Source organism: Bactrocera dorsalis, chromosome 2, assembly GCF_023373825.1.
Source record: "Bactrocera dorsalis isolate Fly_Bdor chromosome 2, ASM2337382v1, whole genome shotgun sequence".
NCBI lineage: Eukaryota > Metazoa > Arthropoda > Insecta > Diptera > Tephritidae > Bactrocera > Bactrocera dorsalis.
In genome coordinates this window covers 100639492-100659879 of record NC_064304.1, presented here as the reverse complement: position 1 = coordinate 100659879, position 20388 = coordinate 100639492, and the positions used below count along the sequence as shown (strand labels likewise).

Here is a 20388-nt window from a genome sequence, read left to right as displayed (position 1 = left end):
CATAACAGCCAGCTAGTGATAGCAGGCATGCGGCTAACAGCAACAGAAGCAGCAGCAGCAGGAAGGATGGATGGATGGATGGACGGTGTCTCTAGTAGAGTAGAATGCTCCGCAGAACTTCCACACTTGACCAAAATGTATACAAAAAAGAAACCTGCCATATGAATATAGATAAGCATATGAACTATGTATAAAAATATATGTACATACATATCTATAAGTATGTATGTATTGGAGTGGCAGCGTGAGTACTTGTAGAATTTGGCCCTTCACTGCGGCAGCCCGCGGCACACACGCACGCATCATTGCTCACTGCAGCGACTAATTACACTAAAGTGCCGTTGATAAGCAACAGCAGCATGGCTACAGCAATAACAGCAGCAACATCAGTTGCATCCACAGCTCAACAGCTCAACGCATTGTTACAGAATCTCAAGTGATGGGACAGCCTCTTCTCGGTTGCATTGTTGTTGAGCTCATTCAATTGGGGGAATGCACCGGCATTAATGACGTTTGCATAGCCGACGTGCTGTCCTACCGCAGTTCGACCGCTAACCACTCCACCTAACAACAAACAGAAAACTGTATGTATGTACATACATATATGTTTGTTGCAAAGCACTCAACATTTTACAGTGTATCGCTTTCAAGTTGGCATGCGGAGCAACAAAGGACGAAAGCATTTACGCGTGGCGAAAGAATTTCATTATATTTATCTAATTGTTTTTATATTTTTTGAGTTGTTTTAATATTACTATGGCAATATGCTGAACGTGCTCTTGAAGACTTAGGCTCAAAAGCCGGTAGTTTGGTTGCTAGCAAAAATTACGCTCTAACATAATTATTTTAGAAAAATAGCTGGAAGTTGGTCATAGATAGACACCATGATTGAAATCATGCTTCAATTTTATAATAAAGTTATGATACTTGAAAGCGTGCTGCTTCTTACGAAAATGTTTCGTAATCCAAAAATAATGTAATCTTTTTATGTTTTTCTCCTACATTTTTTGATCCTTTTCCTGATTTTGAAGAATTTTCGATCTCACCGTATTGAGTCTTAACAAAAAGCAAACAAACAAAACATTGACAAATTGTTGTTTATGGGCTATCGACATAACTTTATATATGTAAGTGGATCAGGATTTATAAGAATTAAAGATTTTGAAAATAAAAATCCGATTAATACTTTTGGAAACACAGCCTTGAAAAGTTGTGCGCTCAAGATCAGTTATATAGTCATTTAAAACCTTAAGCGCGTTTTTCTCGAAACTTTGACGACACACGCTCGCGGGATGGGGCTGACAGAACGAGAAGACTGCAGGAAATGTCTAGAGCAGCACTCCAGGGACTGCACTTGTCCGGCATTGGCAAGACTATGCTTTAAGCATTTGGGGTCACCACGGTATGATACATTAAAGGAGGTATCGATAGTGAGAAACTGCACGAAATGTCTAAAGCAGGTCTCCAGGGGAACATTTGGAGCATTTCTTGTGCACTTGTACAGCATTGGTAAGACTACGCTGTGAGCATATGGGGTCCCACGGTAGAATTCACTGGATTTAAGAGGTTAAATGACCTTCCTCGAGCAATAAACCATTTTTTTTTTTCAAATAAAAAAATGAAATATTTTATTCAAATTTTTTATTATTCCAAAGAAACTTGGTAGGGGTTTTTTAAATAGTTGCTGTTGAACATGAAAAATTCTGCGTTCACAATTTTAAATTATAACTCGAAGACCGGCGTGAAATTTCATTAGGATCGATTGAGTTGTTCGCAAGAAATTTTGACAAAAAACTTTGAATAAACGGTTTCGAGGTTAGGTTATGTTAGGTTAAGTTAATCTTGTAGGCCAATAAGCCACGCGTATACCAGTTTCGGTTCTTTGCGATATCAGATGGAGTTTAACTGCCAGGTCCAAAAGGAGTAGCCATCCTTTAGGATGCCTGCGCTTGACACGAAGTTTAACAAGCTCTGCGGTCTCACTATCGATGCCCAGTGCATCCTACTGTGGTACCCAGCTATGTTCATGCGTAGTCTAGATATGTAAAGTACTTCTATTTGATAATTATACCGATTATTATGTTTTAAATTTCGATTTATAAAAATTGTCCAGCATTTCTTTGTTAAAAGTTCTCTTTAAATTGACTGAACCTCCCTAGAGCAAAAGACTTTCTACGTGCATATGTACTTGTATATTTTTTTACGTCTATGTCTAAATAAAAAATCAAAATGTTTCGAAAATGATTTTAAAGAGAGTTCTAAATTGAGCATTGTTTTTAATAAGACATTGCTTTTGAGACTTTATTAATTTTGAAAACTAATGAAAAAATTTATTGATTAAATTGTTCTATGAAATCAGCTCTAAAGCTTCTAGACACAATTCAATTTTTGCTTCGTAACAAGGAAGAATATTCTCAAAAATATACACAAACAAAAATTATCAATAAAATTTCACCTTATCTAGATTTTATTTTTATTATGACAAAAGCTCAAATCATAAATTTGTATTTATTATAAAATGAATTAACTGTGCCAGATATAAACAATTGCGAGATTTTCTCATCATTGCAGTCGCAGAGTAAAAATTAAATCACAAACTTTCCGGCTTTCTTCGCAAAAGTGACAGATAAATTTAAATTTAAATTATTTATCATACAACCATATTATAATTGCTATTAATAGTATGCATTAATTGGATAAAAATAAATTGTTAATGAGCACGAAACCTTGAAATCTCAAATTTATGAAATTACCGCATTGTTGTTTGTGTTTTTATTTTTATAATTTCCAATGATTTTCACTCCATTTAATGTCATCTAATTATAGACAGCGGCTATTTTTTTCCCACATAATATTTACCATCTAAACTCTGTATTGTACCGAGAGTACATCGTCAAGTGAGAGCACTTTCACGGCGCACAATTGTGACTCAATGTGGCTTATTTACACACTCATTCACTCCCGCCGGCGTTTGCCGAGTACAAAAGTGCACTCAAATACCACGAGTGCTATGCGCCGGATGTGTGCGATATAGCGCACAATATGCTCGCTCCTACGCAGGACAATAGGCTGCAATGACGGCAGCAAGAGCGACAGCGGCAGCAGCAACAACTACATTAACCCAACAACACACTCGCCTCGTGTCGCGGCATTGTTGAGCTAAACCAACATGCAAAACAATAACAACTGGAAGCAGGGAGCACGAGCACTAAGCAAGCACGGCAGCCGCAGCAACAACAACAATTGCGGCAGCGACAGCAGAAAAGTAATCAGCAACTACATACAGCAACAACAAGTCAACAGTAAGTAAGAAAAGCGCCTACAGGCCCATCAGCCGACTGACTGTCTGGTGGTTGAGTGTGAACACCCACCGCACCGCACTGCACCGCACGGCGTCTCCACAAACGGCAATGCATCATAAAACAGAGCGCGCACTAATGCCACTCATTCTACACGCTATTTATATGCATTTTTGTTGTTCCAATTTACGTAAGCGTATGTGCATTGCTCGTGTACGTGTGACTCGTTGCACGAACGAGCAAGCGAGCGACCGCCCGGCCGACCAAACGCCTGTACGACCCATCAACTCTGCAAAATCGGACAAAATGCGCAGGAGCCGAAGCGAATATGCTTAAAATGCATGAAACGAATGAATAACAAAAACAAAAACAGCACAAATAATAACAACAGCAATAACGAGAGCGTAGGCTACAGCAGCAGCAGTTATCCAACAAACAGCTGTAGCACAGCAGCAGCAACAACAACTGCAATTGTAACAGCAAAAGCTTTAGCGCACATAGCCAAACAAACAAACACACTTATGTATGCATGTGTGTATGCGTATGCTGCTCGTGTGGTGTGGATAAGGCGAGCGCAGCCGAGTGCCCCGTTGGGTGTATGTCGTTATGCGCGCAGCGCGCCGCGGCAGCACTGCGGGCATTTGTTTTATTAATGTTTTTTATTGTTTCTTTTGTTATTGTTTACTCAACATTCGTGCTACCTGCTACCGGTCGATAGCAGTGCTTCACACACGCAAACACATTCATGGCATGTACTCTCATATTAGAATTGCTGCTGTATTTGTGTTGGCTACATGTGAAAAGAAAGAGCAACAATACTGACGGCATATACGGCAACATGGCAATATGCAGCAGCAGCAACAACGTTGACTCTGACGAGTGCGCCTATACATACATGCATAGGCTGTCAAGTCATGATGAAGCTACCCAACAGCGCTGATAACAAATAGGCGCAGGAGCAAAAAATAAAAACTAAAAAATATGAAAAATAAAAAATATGAAAAATAACAAAAGCAAAAATAAATACACATAACAAATAAATAGTTCGTTGCTAGCGAGTTCATGCAGTCAAATAGTGCAGTATATTATTTGCAGCAACTATGCGTAGCGCGATAATCCGCGCGCTCACCAACCAGTCCATCACAGCGCGGCGTGGAACCCATCAGCTAAGTCCTCAGCAACAACGCGACTGAGTCTTAGGATGACTATGCTGTCGCTGTTGCGTTTTTTTCGCTGAAGTGTGTACTTCAATGAATGCGATTATCTGTTTGCGAGTTAGCGAAAAGTCAAAAATTCTCGAGCGCGGGGTCAACGGCTGTCATCAAGTGCCGATCTGCTTGCGCCGCGCTGCCCATTGTTCTAGCAGCACGAAAGGAAATCATTTTGTATGTGTTGATTTACCCTAAATTAAAGGAAAAAATTTGCACAAATATATGTACGTGCGGCGCACGAAGAACGAGCAAACAAATCGCGAAATCATCGACAGCATCGGCAATGGCAAGCGCGACGGCTGCCAACGAACGACAATGAGAAATGCCGAACAATGTACATATGCTGCTAGAAATGTGGCGAGTGTGGGGCGTTTGGGTTCGGGTGGCTGACAGCAGCCAAGCAGTTAGCGAGCTCGACGCGCTGAGCGTTGGGCGCTGGGCTGGGTGTAGTGCATAAAGGAGTTCATAAGACAATTCAATAGAAAAGCGGTATGTATCTGAAATGTTGATGTGATGTGGAGTATTTTTCGTTCTATGTATCTTACAGCATAAATCACATTCAATTGAGTTGCTCAAGTACACTCAAAGGTGGATACCAAGCTGTGCACTAGCTATTGTAGGCGCGCGCACGCCTGTCGAAGTAGCTGAAGCGCGGTGGACGTCGGGCGGCAGCAGACACAAGTGATAGGTGTTTTGTGCGATGTTTGATGCGCGGCGCGAGTGGGCGATTGGGAGGGTGAGTTGGGAGGCGCGCGTCGTGTGCCATGTTAGATGCGACTATATTATGTTTAGTAGCTACGCAGGGTTGAAGCTGTGGCGAACGTATGCACGATTACGATGAGGACGGCGCACAACACGTGCAAATGAAATAAAAGCTGGAAATACAAATAAATTGCAGCAAAAAAAATAGAATAAAAAAGCATATAAATTGTATTGAAAAATCATAAAAATTGCGCTAAAACAATAAAGTTGTTTCCGCCGTATTTTTAACTTTTTTTATTTACCGCGCGCCTCTGCGTGCCGCCTGCGCTGTCTCATTTGTTGTGTATTTGCTTTGCGCCCCTCGAGATGCTATTATCAGCCAACGAGCGCGTCATGAACGCCGCCGCCAATGTTGACGATGGCGACGTCAGCCTGTCGCTGCTGCCTCATGCGCGCATACATTGTATGCCGTTGTGTACGCGTATGTTTGCAAGTACTCCCTACTAAGCATGCAGCATATGTAGCAGACACTGTGTAGCGCATCATTTGCGGTGCTTGTTGGCGCGCCGGTTGATACACTAGCTGGCGGTGTCGGCGCGCACATTAGAAATTAAAAGATGGAATCAAAAACGTGCTCGAAATGCGAAACCGACGCGAAATTCCTCTATGCACACACACATATACGTATGCGCTTAGTATGCGCGCTGCTTAAAGATTGCCACTACTATTGTTGTATATATTTATAATGCTGCTCTTATTGTTGCTGTGCTGCTTGAGATTCTGAGAAGTCAGCTACCCTGGAGGCCAGTTGCTGCGAAGTACTACTCACTATACTTATGCGCTCATATGCATGCATGTATGTACATATGTATGTAAGTTTGAGCGCTTGTATCGTTAGGCTCCGCGTAATCGACACCTCATGCAGTGTTGCTCAACGAAATTTATAGTATGCACTTTGTTGTTGTCTTCTAGATGCGTTCCTGCGCTTGCTATTGTTATACAAGCAAATGCATAAGTTTCTGTGTGTGTGTGATTATGCGAGTAAAAAGGTTAAAAGTGCATATTCGCACTTTTATCCGCGAAAAATCATTTTATGCATGCCAAAAGCTTGCCACATGTTTAGAAAATTCTAGCTAATTGCAAGAAAGTCGAGTGTCCTATGTGCATGTCGTTGTTTGCGAGAGGGGGTGAGTCGGCGCAATGTCGATGCGATTGGGGCGGATAAGTAGGTGGCAGAGGAATGGTTGTTTATGTGATGTGTTAGTTTGGAAAACAGCTGGAATGTTCTGGGAAAAATTCGTTTGTCTTGATAAATGATTGACATTTGGGCACAGAAAGGCATCCAATCGGATCTAAAGCAATGCAATTCTTTTATTTTGCTATTGCTGTTGTCGTTTCAAGAAAATATTGCTAGCGTAGAAGGTATTTCTAGTTACATTTGTGGTATTGAGTGTTAAGGTAAGCGATTTAGTTGTCAAGCCAAACGATGAAGTGTAAAATCTGCCTCGGACCACAGTTAGTGGTTTGGAGGCTGAAACTTATGTATTGTAGAGATTATAAAAGATGTACTTTCTAAAAAAATTAAATGGAAAACATTCTCACAAAAGACGCTAGTACTTTAGAGAGCACTAAGTCGTCAGAAGGAGTTTTTAGTATAACTTGAAATACCTTTGAATCAAAGCTTTATAATCCAGAATTGTTTCTCGCATCATTGACTGTTAGAAAATGCATTTCGGGACGCTACTTCGCCGGTCAATTGGTTTGTTTGGGCTTGGATGGATCCTTCCCATCCCCTAATCTACAACTGATAACGCGATATTGAACAAAAGTAGTGGAGAGTGCTGCAGAAGACAATTCCTTCTAGTTCTTGTTGTTGTAGAATTCTGCCGAGTTGACATTCCTTGATCGGATCAAAAATCCGGGTCTTTTCCGGTTACGCACACCTGGCTGTTGTGGGAACTTTTAGTGAAATACTGCGCCTATATATCACTGCCCTCTATATCCATATTAGTATGGAGATTAGTTAAGCTTTTCTTAATAGTCTATTGGACAAGAAATCAACAAAGCAGCGGGGACCGATGGATTGCCGGCCGAGCTATTCAAATACGGCGGCAAAGTACTGATAAGGAGCATGCATCAGTTTCTTTGTAGAATATGGTCGGACGTAAGCATGCCCAACGATTCGAATTTAAGTGCGATGTGCCCAATCCACAAAAAAGAGACCTTACAATCTGCGCCAACTAGCGTGGGATAAGCTTATTCAACATCACATACATATAAGGTTATATCGAACGTACTGTGTGAAAAAATAAATCCCAACGTCTACAAACTGATTGGACCTTAACAGTATGGCTTTAGGTCTGCCAAATCAAGATCAAAATCTTGGAAAAAAGGATTGACACACATCATCTCTTCATCGATTTCAAAGCTGCTTATGACAGCTCGAAAAGGAGGTGCCCTTATGCCGCTATGTTGACTAATATCAAAATCTCCGTCAAAATCGGGAGGGATCTCTCCCAGCCTTTCGAGTCCAAACTAGGTTTCAGACAAGGCGACTCCCTATCGTGAGATTTCTTCAATATACTGCTGGGGCGAATAATACGCGCTGTAGAGCTGAATCGATTAGGTACAATCTTGTATAAGAGTGCTGCTGGCGTACGTTGATGATTTTGACAACATTAGCGGCTGAAAGTGAGCTCGTAGCTTGTCAAGAAGTGTATGATCTCGCTATCTAAGGCATCAAACTACTTCTATATTAAACTTGTCTGGATGACTGGCCATAGCGAAATCGTCGGAAACTGTAAAGCCAATGGGCTCGCTAGAAAGGGCACTCTTACCCAAATCGAAATAGAATGGGAATAAGCAGATGTTCCCTTGTCATCGTGCACTCACGAGGAGGAGGCAACTTGTCAACATTGCAGGGAGGTGGATGAGGCGCAGAGAGGAAGATGAGGTGGAAACATTCTCCTTCAGTGTCCAGCTTTCGCCAAACTAAGGTTGAAGCATCTTGGTTGTCACACTTTTTACGAACCCGGCGAATTGTCTGGAGTAGATATTAGCCAACTCAATAAATTTGTGGCTGGCTCTAGGCGCTTTGCAAATTTACGACGGTATTTTTGATCCGTACTTAGGAGTTCTGGGCATCACAACAAGCAAGTGTCTCTGGCAGTTATTCTTGGTCTCACGTATATCAGCCTATTTACCTAACCTAACATAACGCTATATAACGTGATCCGTTTGTATAGTACAACGAGAGATTACCAAAACCATCTGCTGAAAAAATTATGGATTTCTTTTAACAAAACTTTTCGGTAAAAGTATAAACTTCAACAAATTTGAATACACTTAATTATTTCACTTCTCCCTCACACCTTTACAGTTAAGGGCTGTTAGAAGACAATTGAATAATACGTCTGTTTTCCGTTAACCAACAACCCGTGGTAAGAGTAATCAACTTTCAGCCAAGCCAAAGTAGGGTTTGACATTTGCATTTCTAGTCGCAATGCCCCACACATTATACAATCAAAAACAATAAAAAAAATAATAATTGCCATTAAGCGTCCCGCTGTGAAAAATATTGAACAACATAATATATTTGTTATTACATTTGTCGCCCCTTCCTGCGGGTTACGGCAGAGCGCACAAAGTGCAAAGGAAATAATAAAGGAAATTAGAATCATCTGTTGACGACGCTTAATTTGGAAAAAATGGAAAAAACTAAGAAAAAATTTTAACTTTGCTTGCAACGAAGCTATAATACCCTACACAAATAAAAAAGTGTCAAGTACTTGATTTTGATTGATCACAGTTAATATGCTTTAGTAGTTCGATCTCAACGCCTTCAAAAGCACGAGATAGGTGGATATGATCGACACTCTCGAAAAAAGCTTTAAATCCCCGACTACCTCAGAACAGATGTGCGGAGCTACCTCAGCAACAGGAAACTGCCGTACGAAACTAGAGAGGAATCACGACAAATAGCGGTTACGTCAGGAAGTGTCCAATCTAGGCCCAGAGCTGCGGAACATTATCTACGACGCTATATTAAAGCTAGAAATGCCAAATGAATCATACTTAATTGGTGACGCGGACGATATTGCAGCAGTCATTACAGCAAGAGACACAGAAAAAGCGCGAAGAAAGCTTAATCAGTTCATGATACGGAAGCAAACACGGCTTGATTCACGCAATCTCCAGCTTGCTACGGAAAAAACAGAGCTACTACTGCTAACAAACAAGCACACACACCTCGAGATAAGCATGCAAACCACTTTGGATACTCTTAGGACACAAAAAGCAGTAAACTACCTAGGCGTAAGGCTGGACCTCAGACTAACCTTCAAGGTACAAATTCAGCACGCCGCAGGAAAGATAGCGAAGGTCACCTCTCAACTGAGCCGATTAATGGCTTAAAAGGGAAAACCGGCGTAAGGTAGTGGCCAGAATGCACCGTACCGCAGCTCTCAGAGTTGTATGAGCCTACTGAATAGTATCAGGCGGTGAAATATTAGTTATAAACGGTAATGCCCCTATTGACTCTCTAGCATGTGAAAGGAAAAGGCTGTGGGAGCTTAAGAAATCATCCGATAATAACAAAAGTGTAATGCAACAAATAAGGAAAGATACAATAACATGACAGCAAAGATGGGAGAATGAAAGTCGCGGCAGATGGACGGCTAGGCTAATGAAAGCTCTAGACTTATGGACAAGCTGCAAATTCGGAGAAGTAGAATTTTTCACCATCCAGCTTTTATCCGGTCACGGATACTTCAAAAAGTACCTCCACAGAATGGGAAAAGTCGAAGAGCCATCATGCCTATACAACGACGCGACAGAAGACGACGCTGAACATACATTCTTGGAATGTAATACTATGTAGACTAATAGAATGTTTTCCATACAAGGATTTTGAGACAGCTACATATGTATATGTATACTCTAGTGATCTTATATCGACGATTTCAATAAATGAGCAGCTTCTTGGATAGAAAAGGATGTGTGCAAAATTTCAAATCGATACTCGTATCTCAAAAACCAAGAGACTTGCTCCCGTCTATCATCATCTATGTATGTATAGATTTTTAAGCGCCTCTAACGTTTTCTTCTGACTGCTACCAACTCCATGGCAAGACTTAATAAACCCTGTTCACGGTATAAAAAATAATAATAAAGAAACAACAATGTTCGCAATTTCCTCAAGTGAAAGTAAATGATCGACGATTTCAATTTCATAGCAAAGATGAACGAACGTCGCACTAAAATAAAAGAAATAAAAGAAAATATTAATTGAAATTCGTGCGCACCTCAACACACACACACACGTACGGTACACCGCGGGGGAAAATAAAGGAAAATAATCATAATAATGTCCTTAACATATTGAGTCCTTCTAACGGCGGATAAGCTGCATATTACAATAAGACAACAACAACCCCGAAGGAGCGAAATGCAAAGAAAACATGAAAAAATACCTGAAACTCGAAATGAGATGTGAGGAAGAAATGATTACACGCTCTAAAAAATATTAATACACATGTACCAATACATAAATACACGTGTATGCGCTGACACACGCACACACACACACACATATGGAGAAGGCGAGCGTGAATTTATTGGTGTACAAGATGTTTTGAGTTCCACTGTTGCTTGTTTTTGCATTCGCACGTTTAATATTTGCTCTTGGCAAGGACACACACACACACACAAGCACACGACACCGTGCGCGTGTATGTGTGTGTGTGTAGATGCGCAGATTGCAGCCGGTAAAGGGTTGATTCGTCACACATCGGAACGAAAAGAATTTATTATGCGGTTAATTATGTAGTATGTTGCATTGCGAATACGCTGTGCGCCCCAGACAAACGCTAAAAAGGTCAAAATTCGACACGTTACTCAATCATAAGCGCATCACACACACACACACACGCACGCATATACAACAAATATGCATGCGATTGTTCTGTCTGTATGTTTGCTCATATATTTGTATATTTGTTTAGTACAACAATTGTCGGGAAGGGTGGTTTTTGTCGATGAATTTTCGAAAATTCTGATATGATTTTAATAATCAACAAAAGACGATGTCATGAAAAAGTGGAGAAAATTAATGCAAAAAAAAAAATGTTGTTTTGACTAAAAATGACTCCGTAGAGAATGAGCGTGCTAATTCGAAACGCTGTTTAGGTAATCCGTGCGGTTGGTAACGGCAAACATTTGCATGTGCATACATACATACATATGTATGTATTGATGCTTTAAGGTTCATAAATCATCCCGGAAGGGCAGTAGAAACATTTACCGCGAAATCGGAAAAGGAAAGAAAAATAAAAGAAAAACATTAAGAAAATACTGAAATCTTTACGCCAGTTATCTACGATCTGTGTTCCAGTTATTAACAATGTCCCGCGTAGAGAAGAATTTAAAAGTAATGAGTTGGCTCCGAACAGCTGTGCAGTTTCTATAGAAACTTTTTCATACTAAAAACGAATTTGATGTCTTCAAACATCTTGAGAACTTTGTTCAACGATGAGGCCCATTTCTGGCTCAATGGGTATGGAAACAAGCAATATTGCCGCATTTAGGACGAAGAGCAACCTGAAGAGATTCAAGAGCTGCCATTTTATCCAGAAAAAAACAACGGTGGTTTGTGGACTGGTGGAATCATTGTTCCATATTTCTTCAAAAATGATGCCGGTGAGAACGGTACTGTCAATGGTAACCGTTATCGCGCCTCGAGAACCGACTGTTTGTTGCTTGAAATTGAAGCTCGTTATCTCGGCGACATTTGGTTTCAACAAGACGGCGCCACTTGCCACACATCTCATCAATCAATGGATTTAGTGAGGGACACTTCGATGAGCAGATAATTTCACGTTTTGGGCCAGACTAGTGGCCTACCAGACCGTGTGATATTACACCTTTAGACTTTTTCTGATAGGGATATGTAAGGTCTAAAATATGAATAAACATTCGCCATTAAATTTGAAGTTTCCGTGTTCTTTCTTTAAAAAGAAAGTAGAGAACCTCGAAATGGATAACCCTTTATAAGCAACTTTTGATGATATGGTTGATGATCAGTCTGTGGGGAGCCTTTCCCCATTCATAGACTTCGATGAATACTTGGGCGAGCATATATTCAGGTTTGTAAGGTACATTTATGCTAAAGATGTCCAAAATGAATGGATCTAAAGATAAGCGTCAAGGTAAGAAATTCTGTCTAACTCTGGCATTTGTTTAATATAATGAACTTGTAATTAATTAGAATTGTGAGAAGAAAGGGAGCAGGAAACCTCATGTCGGAAAGCTTTATTGAACATATCCCTTCGAGAGGAGAGTGGAAAGGGGCGAGGTGGACAGAGACGCAGGGATAAACCTTTATGGGGTTATGACCAAAATAGATAATCGAGTGGGAGGTTTTGTTTTTTCAGCAGAATTAGATACCAGAATCGCCTTCCGACTGCCAGACCACTGCAGTGTCTACCAAGCGGAGATCACAGCAATTAAAGAAAGCCAAGGAGTGTGCTCTCAACAAAGAAAAAAAATTATATATACAGACAGCAAATCAAATTTTAAATCACAAAAGTATCTTTTGATCTCGTCAAAGATTCCTTAGTGGATCTAACATCCAATGCCACCATAAACCTACAAAGGGTTCAGGACATAGTGATATTTCTTGTAAATATTCCTGGCCTATGGACTAGCCAGAGTACGCACCAACTTAGAAATAGACTCCAGGAGAGAGGGAATTTATATGCCTCTTCTGGCTACTTGTAGATATTTAATTAATAAACATCTTATAAAATATAGCAGAGTCTCAGGAATCAATCCCTGACATGCTAAATAAGTAGGTGAATGGAATATGGGCCGCCATATGCCGACTGTTAAATTTAAAGGAATGTCATAAGAATTCTAGTAGAAGTGCTAAGAGGTAACTGTCTAATTAGAACACTTTCCAGCAGGCTGGGAACACCATACAACGACTGCTCTAGAAGCTATCAGGAGGTAGAAGAGGAGGAGCATATGAAATGTTAGTCCAAAGCTTTGTAAAGGAAAAGTAAAGCAAAAGTGAAAACACAATTGGTAGCAAAATCACTTATTTTTCGAAAAACACCGTAGCATTAACGAATGTAAAACAGACAGAATGTCATGAAACGTATTATTACTGGCGCTAAGTCTTGGATCTATGCTTACGACTCAGAAAGAGACGATCAATCGGTCGAATTTCGTGGCAAAGGTAAGCCGAAGCCGATAAAAACACGTCAAAGCAGGTCAAAAATCAGTGTTAAGTTGACAGTTTTCTTCGATTATTGAGTTGTGGTGGCCACCGAATTTCTTCCGACCGACCAAACTGCGTCGTTTACGCGAAGCTAATCGTAAAAAAAATGCCGGAATTATGGGCCGATAACTCTTGACAACTCTTTTGCACCACGATAATGCACCGTCGCATACTGCATTGAGTCTTGGTGAGCTTTTCGCCAAATTTTCAATCAATACCGTACCGTAACCACCGTTTTCGTCTAATTTGGCTCCGTGTGGTTTCTGGCTATTCAGCTAACTTAAGCCCCCGCTTCGGGGAAACCGTTTTGAGTTAATTGAAGTCATTAAACGTCAATTGCTACACGCATAGAAGGTTTTTCCTGGTGCAAGAATTGGAAAAAACGTTGGCACATGTGTATTGTGGCCAAGCGGGATTACTTTGAGGCGACGATATATGTATGTATGTAAATTTGGAAGAATTTTAAAATCAGTAAATATTACGAAATTTCACAAACAAGTCCCGAAATTCACCCCACCAGCCTGCTTACGTTAACATAAACCACAGCTTTAAGAAAATAGGTAATTATTTTGTAGTTTCCATTCGACATAACCCAACTTTTGACAACCCAAAAATATTTTGGCTTATGACATGAATATGAATATCATTTTATCCCACAATAAGGTTCACTAACACACTATACACACATTGTGCGCCAAATTATAATCTCAATTGTTGCATTAATTTCACTATTCACACAAACACACACATACACAGAGAGATATAATTATTGAGCGCATGCCTCTGTATGTGTGCGCATTCATTAATTCGCGTTTCGCAGAATCGGCTTACGATTTGATTGGGTTACTTTACTAGCAAAGTGTGTATGTGTGCGTGTGTATTAGTATATTTGTTGTTGTTCCACTTAATCTTAATTTCTGCACTTAAGGTCTCAATTTCAAGTACCGGCAAGGCAAATAAAGCAATAAACGGTAAATACATGTACATATGTATGTTTGTATGTATGAATGTGTGTATGGGAGATAAAATCACTCAGATTTCCTCTCACCCCGCAAATACCGCTACACAGGAAATTAAAAAAAAAAAAATAAAGTAAAATGCTGTGTATATGTTTGTGCCCATGGCCGCATTGGGGGTGGCAACCCTATTCCCCTTTGACACATAACAATTGTCCGGTTCGCCGACTATGCGCCCTTTTGCTACTCAACACAACAACAACCACTTTATAATTTTGATTTGAATTGCTCTGTTGGTTTGCTTCATATACATACATACATACATATGTATGTTGTTGTTATTGTGCTTATTTTTGGCCTACTACTGAGCCGAACTTGTACTGTGTAATGGACACCGCAAAGCACCGTGGAACATAATATGCCGTTGTCGGCAAGTATGCTTCACTGTTTGTTTTTATGTACATATATGTGTGTGTGTGCGTGAGTGTGAGTATCGGCAGCAACTATCACCGCTCGGCTTTAAATCATCACCATATCAACAAATGGTTGCACGAAAAAAAATAATTTAAATTCAAGTAATAACAACAAATACATAATATTGATTGCCCACAGCAATAGCAACAACAAACTGGAGGGGGGATAAATCTGTGTGTTATTTTTTTCACACACGAACCACTCTCCATATATTGATGGGTTTGATGCTGTCTACCGACGACACTGCGGCCTGTCAACACACAACGCATGTACATGCACACACACACACCCACAAACAGAAACGCGCTTGCGTTGGTGAGCTTGAATTTTACTATAAAATTGTTGTCCCACGTCAAGCAATCAATGCGTTTATGTTGGTTATTTATGCGAACGTGATTTTTTCTTCGATTGTACGCTTTTATGCTATGTCACAACCCATAAACACACAAACACATGCGTATAACTATTTGCAGTGTACATAAAGGAAGTCGCGCGCGTGTATGTGTAAATGTCAGTTAGAAAGAAATGCTCAAATATAGTTAAATTTTAATTTAGTTAGCACAATGGACCAAGGCAGAGATGGGTCGCTCCTCCGCCGACGAAATGTTCGGTGTTTGTTTGTTGTGTGAATACACACAGCCATGCATACATGCATTAGTCCATACAATGGCTGATGAAAACGCGCTTGTGTTTTGTTATTTTTGCTGATTGCTTTTCTATTTGCCTATGCGATTATCTCGCACAGGCTCTCCGATCCCTATGACACACAATAACATTATACACTACGATTTGGCAAGACAGTGCGGGTCAAAAGTGATGACGCTGTTGGCATTATGGCGTTGCAGGAGCAGGAGCTTATGACAAAAACACAGCTATGTATATTAAATATATTTCACAAAATTATAAACGAAAAACCATTTTAAAATAATAAAAAAAATATAATAAAATAATAAAAAAATATAATAAAATAATAAAAAATAGTAAAAAAAAAAAATATAAAAAAAACAATAATATAAAATATAAGAGAAAAAGTTAAAAAAAATTAAAAGAAACAAATACCCAAAAGAAATATTTTGAAAATTTTCAAAAAAAAAAACGAAAAACTAAAATTTAGAAATGACAAAAAAAAATTAAAAATAAAAAAAAATTTAAAATAAAAAAAAAGTTTAAAAATAGAAAAAAATTTAAAAATAAAAAAAATTAAAAATAAAAGAACAATTAAAAAAAAACGCTAGCTTACGATAAAAAAAATACAAAAAAAATAATAAAAGCAATTATAAAATAAAATATAAAAGAAAATTAAAAAATATACACACATATGTACATATGTATGTAAAAAATTATAAAATAACAATAAAAAAACATTCGAAAAAACTAATAATAAAAAGAAACAATATGGAAAAAAAGAAAACAAAAATTTAAGAATAAAAAAAACATTAATTTTGGCTGCACCGATTAAAAAATAATGAAAACAATAATAAAATAAAACATAGAAGAAAAAGTTAAAAATATTTAAAAAAAAATTAAAAAACAAATATTCAAAAAAATAAAAATAAAAATATAAAAAAAAATCAAAAATAATAATAATAAGAATCCAAAAACAAAGAAAAATAAAATAATGAAATATTGAAAAAAAAGAAAATAGTAACTAAGAAAACAAAAATAATAAAAACAAGCGTAACTTTGGCTGCACCGAAGCTATAATACTCTTCACAGGAGCCATTTTTACGGTATAAAAATCTAAAGTTTTTTTTAGACCTGTGGTTTTCAAAAATAAATAAAATATATACACATAATTTAATACTATTACCAAGAATTTATGTTTTAAAAATGACTTCAAGCAAGTGAGCCCTCGGCTGGCTCTAATAAATTCCAACCGTGAAGCCAATTTCGACCACTTCAACTGAAAAGACTCGTCGAGTATTCTCTTCCAAGACGTCAATCGCCTCAGGCGACTTTGCATAACCCCACCAAAAAAGTTGTTGTTGTTGTTGTTGTTGTTGTAGCGGCGCAATTCGGGAGAGTTGACAGTCCTTGATTGATAAAAAAATCCTGGTCCTTTCCGGTTACGTTGACCTGACTGTCGTGGGAACGGCCAACCAAAAAGTAGGTCAGCGGTGTTACATTACACGATCTTGGAGGCTTTATCACAGGCCCTAGACGTGAGATAATGCGCGAAGCATCGGTTAGGTCGAATTGTCGATTGTAAAGATAGAAGATAATCGAAAGACATGGCCGATCAAACAATTTTTGAAAAAATCGGTTAAAGGTTAATCTCAATCTCAAAAAATAAGAGTACGTATACTTTTATGCTTGACTATAGCTCTATATGTATTTAGCAGCGATAATGACGCGAACAGTAATGAAGTAATGAACGTGTCGGATGCGATGCTGCGTTACACTAAACATGGTCCGCCATATGCATATATGTGTGTGTTTGACACTTCGGTTCTTATCGATGACAAAATCAAGTGAAGGCAAAAAAAAGTTGCTTAAACAATTTAGTCCTTTTGTGCAGCTGATTATCATGAGGAAGTAATGCGTGGGACACAATGGGGTTGCATAGCATACGCATTTTTGGAGGAGTGTGACAAACGGGTAGTTGTAATGGCATTTATTTAATAGATACACGTCTACGGATATATTAATGTGCATGTATCAAAGCTAAAGTTCAACCCTCTCTTTGCCAAATTCCAATAATTTTTCGGTATTGTCACTTTTACTTACGCGACTAACGGTTTATGCACATCTGCGGTCAAAATACAGCATTGCCGGACAATAAATATAAAAACGAAAGTGTTGCTGTAAAAATACATGAGTACAGTGCTGTGTAAAAAAAATTATATGATACAAACTTCATTTTTTCTTGGAAATAACTATTTTGAAAATTTTTCAAAATTCTTGACATGTCGATTCGAGCTTCCTTTTGTATCGCTAGAGCCCATATTGCCTAACTCGAATATTTTTTCACTTTTACACGCAGTGTGGCATTTTCTGAAGCATTTTATTGTGATTACAAATTTTAAAAGATTACAAAATTGTTTTAAAATTTTTTTCGAGCTTTATTTTGTACCACTAACGTCCATACTACAAAAACATAACATAACCTAACCTTTTATTTCCAAAAGTATATAATAACACATAACCTAATTTTTTTCAAAATGACATGTATTAATGTGAATATGTGACATTTTCTAAAGCCTTTTATATGATATAGGAAATATCGCCTTACACGCTGCTTTTATTTTCTCCACAACTGCAGCTCAGTAAATATTTATATATTAATTTACATTTCATATGAAATGTATCGGTTAGGTCGAATTGTCGATTGTAAAGATAGAAGCTAATCGAAAGACATTTAATGTGGTCACTTGAGTGGTTTAAATAATTCAACAAAGATATTGGCTGGCGCGTACTCAAATATGTACTTATGTAGCTACACTTGTCAAAGCATTTAGGTATAATCCTTTGCACATTTCGTCAAACATTTATTTTTGGACGCTTTTATGTATGTATACAATAACACTGGCGAAACTGCTGCTGTGGGCTATAAAAGCGCAGATATGAAAACAAATAAGCACCGAGACCAAACACTTGCTGCTTAAATATAGCGTCTATTTACGCACATAAATAACTATATACATATAAATACATATTATATAAATACATATTATATACATACATGTATATATTTTACTTTACTTTAGGATGCTGATTGTTTTCAAATTTTTATCGCCTTTCTCTCAATTGCTTTTACAACAAAAACCAAGTTGTTGGCGCCTTTCAAATATTTCGAGGCAATTGGGTGCACTTGTTTGTGCATAAGTATGTATGTACATACATATATAGGTATGTATGATGAAATTATTTTTTCGTGGGCCACGTGTTTGGCATTTCAGCCAAATTTCGAACAATTCCAAATGAAATACAATATGCTTAAGACATAACGCATATGTGCACAGATACGAATATGCTCCTGTAAAGGTTGTACAACCAATACATTAGGTTATTACGAACAAAATCATTAAAACGGCTACAGTAGTGTAAATGAATCGGGTATACGCCAATTAGGCCCTTAGTTTTTGAGATAACGAACTAAAATTTGGCGCACGTCCTTTTATATCCCAGAAGTTGCTCATTTGTTGGAATTGGGATGTGGGATCATCATCAAAATCCAGTTATTGTATGGAAAACTTTCCTATTTGCTAAGATGTCTTCACAAAATTAGACACGGATTATTGTCCAATGCAACGATGCAATTTGCAATTGTTCAGACTATTACAGTAGCTGCGATATAAATTGATGGAAAATGAAAACTTTTTTATTTTGCATTTGTGGAGAGAATTATAGCTTTGCTATATTAAAAAAAAACAATAGAATTTATCACAAGTTTGTACATATGCAAATGCATTCCATTAAAATTATGTAACAATTCTTAACAAAATAGGAGCACTGCGTTCACCTATGTTATGAGGCCTTCCTTTTTAATTACTTCCATATACAATTTTCTAATTTGCATGGGCAGCTAGTTTCTATATTATGTAAATGAATGCGCGTCCACATTCCAAACTAGATAAATACATATATGTACACATGTACATACTTATGTACATACGCATATATATATCCATCTACTTAAGTACATATGAATACATATGTATATATTTCCATAAGAAATAAATTACAACAATAGCAAACGTAAGAACAATATTACTAACAGAAAATTGTGAATTACAACAAACAACAAATAGACAATTTAAATTTACATAAATTGATTTGTCGCTAATTGATGCAATAGTTTCTAATGAGCGATTCACTTTATGAGCGCACACACAAACAACGGACGCGCTTAGAACATAAGAAAGTAGACTAATAAGCGCAACAATTTTGCAGCTTCTTGGCGCTGAAGGTAGAATTAGCAATAGGTAATTTAATATCATAACCTACAAATCCATAACTGCCATTCAATTAAAAAAGTTAAATACTTTTCTAATATAAATTTGAGGTTAGTTAAAATCAAATGTACTTACCAAAATCTGTAGGCATAATTGTTTTGAAATTAATATCCATATTTGTTAAACGAAATGAAATTACACCATTTCGCTTAAAACGAACACATACATCTTGGAAAGAGAGTTAAATCATTTCAAACTATATAATTCTTTAAAGAAAGATCTGTACATAATTCAAATCATTCAAATTAGACAATTTCCTTGCAATCACGGGAACTTTTTTAACATTTTCACTTTGACGTTTAACTACCGGCTGATGTGCTGAAAACCGATAATCGAACAGTGCTATCAAGTTATGCTGTGTTAGTAATATTAGACAAGATGTAAGGATTATAATAAAACAATAAGCACAGCATACATAAAATTCGTGTGCTAAAAACAATTCCAAACGGTTTTCTCAACATATCAAAATCAAATGTAGGTATAATTCGGATTTTTAAAAATTGTTTTTCAAAC

General features: G+C 37.8%; 1 protein-coding gene across 1 annotated transcript in view; it reads right to left on the bottom strand.

Moving 5' to 3' along the window:
• The window catches only part of LOC105226060 (mucin-5AC), a 222764-nt gene extending 202596 nt beyond the window's left edge, over nucleotides 1-20168 (bottom strand). The window contains exon 1 of the mRNA XM_049448617.1: nucleotides 19951-20168. The gene's annotated coding sequence lies outside the window, so the exon portion shown is untranslated. The remainder of the gene's footprint in view (nucleotides 1-19950) is intronic.
• Nucleotides 20169-20388: the final 220 nt, after the last annotated feature.